Below are 4,041 nucleotides of genomic sequence, written 5' to 3' on the forward strand. Positions count from 1 at the left end.
AGGCAAGTAACATACCGATGACAAAGGGAACAACGTATGTTGTTATGCGGTCTGACCGATAAAGATCTTCGTAGAATATGTGGGAGCCAATATTAGCATCCAGGTTCCGCTATTGGTTATTGACCGGAGACGTGTCTCGGTCATGTCTACGTAGTTCTCGAATCCGTAGGGTGTCACATCCTAGTTAGCCATGCATTAGAGTGTTGCATCATGTTTACTCTTTCATCAGAAACTTGAAATGGGGATCTGTGAAACCCTCAGAATCTTTTTGAAAATGACCCAAATAAAAATTTCTCCAAAAGGGTCCAAGAAAATGCTCATGTTGCTCTCTGAAAATATTGGACAGAGATAAAAATCAAACCAATATTTTTAAGAGCTCATAGGTATTTATCTTGGGCATTTGGAATTAATGCATAAATATTTGCATTGGAAATATATTAATTATATATATTTATATATGTCCAATTATTATGCCAACTATAAAGGAGCTCTGGAATAATATATATAGCTCCTGCAAAAATTGGCATAAGTTAAATAAATGATTTAATATTTTTTTTAAATCAAAACAAATGTCAGAAATTAGAAAACAGAAAATAATTAACAGGAGGAGCTTACCTGGGCTCCTCCACTGTGCGGCCCAGCCAGCTGGCCGGCCCAGCCAGCAGCCGGCCCAGCCCATCTCCCTCCTCTGTCGTCTTCGTCCCGACAGAGGGAGGGGAGTGTGGCCGGCGCACGCGCGCGCCACCGCGCCACGCCACCTCTCTCCCTGCTTGCCTGCCCTCCCCTCCTCGCCTCGATGCCCTGGACGACGCCACGCCTCCCCCCTGCTCTCTCTCACTCTCCCCCGGCTCTTCCTCCTCTCCCTCGCTCTCTCTCTCTCACGGCCGAACACCACCGTCGCCGCCGTTCGCCATAGCAGCCATCTCCGGCCACCCCTCGCTCCCCCGACTAGCTCAGAAGCTCCGCCACGACCCCCTCTTCCTCCCCACCGCTCCACAGCTCCCCGGAAGCCCTGCATCGCCGCCACGTCGCCGTTCCCCTCTTCGGGCTCCGACCATCATCGCCGTCGAATTCACCGTCTCCAGCGCGTCTCCGAGCCCGCTTCGACGCCCACTGCAACCGCGGTGAGCCCCTGAGTCGTTTCCCCCTTCTCCCCTGGTCTCTCCCGACCTCTAGGCCCTAGCCCCACCTTGGCAGAGAGCTCCACACCGCCGGCGATGTCGCCGTCGTGGCCACGGTCACCGTAGCGCCCAACCGAGCACACTATCGTGCTCCACGCCTCACTAGGAGCACGCAGCACGCACCAACGCCTCCCCAAACCCCCTGCAACACCGACTCCGACCGCACCCGAACTCCGGCGGCCGCAGCCGAGCTCGCCGCCGTCGACTCCGGCCACCCCAGGCTCGGCCACCACCACCATTCGACGCGCGAGAGCAAGAGCTATCCAACGAGCCCAAGCACGGCCTCGCCCGTGCCATGTAGCGCGATCCTGCGTCGCGCCGCCATCTCGGGCCTCGCCGGCGTCACGTCGCCGGTGGGTTTGACCCACTTTGACCACGGCAGGACCCCCCTGAGTCCCTGACAGGTGGGCCCAGCCCTGTAGCTAATTAGGATTAGCGCTAACCACTGTTAGTTAACCCCCTGACACTGACTAGTGGGCCCCAGCGCCACTAATTAGTAATTAGGATTAAATTAACCCTGTTTAACCCCCCTGTCACTGACGTGTGGGCCCCACACGTCAGGTTTGACTTCAGCCAGCCGCAGTTGACCACTGACGTCACACTGACGTCAGGCTGACGCAGTAATTGATTTTCTGGATTTAAATTTAAATCAGGAAATTCCAGAATATTATTTAAACTTCAAAAATTCATAACTTTTATTCTGTAACTCCAAATTGGACAAATTATATATGAAAAATGATCAGAAAAATCCAATCTATCCATCTGTACTATTTTCATGCATGATCAAACAAGTTAAAATGATGTTTTAAGCAGAACAAGGAAAAGCACTTTAAAAGGCCATATTTGAATTTGAAATTTGAATCCTTGATTCAAATTTGTTCAAACCCTTCTGGGTTTAGTTGCATTAGCCCAACACGCTCATATTGCCATGTTTCATGCATGCATCATATTGTTGCACATTGTTTGGTGATGCTTGTGTATCGATGTCCTTTGCGACAGGTTCTGCCTCCGAGAAGTACCGTGATTACCCTAACGAAGAACCGTATCAGTGCATCGAACCATCAGGCAAGCAACCAACCATTTGATCATATCGATACAATCCCATGTTCTCGCTCCTGCTCTCTTTTACTGCATTAAGACAACGCGATTCAAACTGCTGTGTGCTACGGTAGTTGAACCCATTTCCTCTGCATGACCTGCCATTGCCACAGTAACTAGATGAAACCCACTAGCATGTGTAGGAGTTGATTGAGCCCTATGTATGTGTTGTTCCTACCTTGCTATGCCTGCTATGCTTAGAGTCGTGTCAGGTCTGGTTCATCTGGGTGATGGGCTAGAGTGAAATGATTATGTCGGTAATGAGAGTGGTGTGGTGAACACGATTTGGTAAAGGTATCGATGAGAGGCCATGTAGGAGTACATGGTGGGTTGTTTCATTGAAGCCGACCTTAAGCACTGAGATCTGTATGTGTGATTTAAGAATCAGCTACTACCATGCATTGGGCCCGAAACCAATGGACCCTCTCGACTTCTTATTCACCCTAGTTCTCCGTCCAGGAGTTGCAAGTAGTTTCTGGTGTTTGTAGCCTACTGGAGGCCGTGGACAGCGCTGACCGTAGGGGTGGGCTGTGATGCGGTAGGTACGTGGCCGGGTGTACCGAATACCCGTTAGGTATTTCGGGAACCCTGTTCACATCGTTCGGGGCCGTATGGGAAACCTCGGCCGGACTCCCTCCGGATGGAACCTGAATAGGCGATAAACCTGGACTGGAGGCTTAGGTGATTAGGTAGGTCGTGGCCGACACCCACGTTGGGCTTCCGCTTGAAGGTTGCCGAGTACATGTCGTGTAAGCGACGGTAAGTGGTGAGAGCGTGTATGAAGAAGTACACCCCTGCAGGGTTAACATGATCTATTCGAATAGCCGCGTCTACGGTAAAGGACTACTTGGTTGCCTATACAGTTCATAGACAAGTAAATGGAAACTGTTAAAAGCCTCAAGATAAGTGTGAGTGCCGAGGATGGCCCTTCCATAGGAAGACGGAGGTGGATCCTCGGTAGTGTATTGCAGTGGTGAGTAGTGGACTCGTGTGCGCAAAACCATTTCAAGTTGGAGTATCGTAGGATAGCCTAGCCAAGAGTCAAAGCTGGCTTGCTGCAATAACTCCACCAACCCTTCTTGATACTATGCATGTATGTAGGATCTGATGTAAGTCTTGCTGAGTACCTTTGTACTCATGTTGCTATAATCTACATTTTTACAGAAGACGCTGCAACCCCTTCTAATGGGTTCTATGTAGACGTTGACATCAACGAGTAGGATAAAGACCCAGGTGGTGACCCTGAGCTTGTGAAGGACCACGTAGTATAGCTAGGCTGTCCAAGCCTCTTTTATTTTACTAGTTGTCTGTACTCAGACAAGTTGCTTCCGCTGCTGGTTTGTATGACTGTATGACTTGTATGTGGGGTCGTGAGACCCGTACCTTTGTGTATGTTATGTATGGCTCCCTGAGCCTTAAATAAAGTACTTGTGTCATAGAGTCATGTTGTGATGCTTCGTTGTATTTGCACATATCGAGCATATTGTGTGTATGATTGAAATGCTTGGTATGTGTGGGATCTGACCATCTAGTTGTTTATCTTTAGTAGCCTCTCTTACCGGGAAATGTCTCCTAGTGTTACCGCTGAGCCATGGTAGCTTGCTACTGCTCTGGAACACTTAGGCTGGCCGGCATGTGTCCTTCTTCGTTCCCGTGTCTGTCCCTTCGGGGAAATGTCACGCTTTGAGTACCGGAGTCCTGTTAGCCCGCTACAGCCCGGTTTACCGGAGTCCTGCTAGCCCAGTGCTATAGCCCGGACCCA

The sequence above is a fragment of the Triticum dicoccoides genome, chromosome 1A (assembly GCF_002162155.2).
Source record: "Triticum dicoccoides isolate Atlit2015 ecotype Zavitan chromosome 1A, WEW_v2.0, whole genome shotgun sequence".
Taxonomy (NCBI): Eukaryota; Viridiplantae; Streptophyta; class Magnoliopsida; order Poales; family Poaceae; genus Triticum; species Triticum dicoccoides.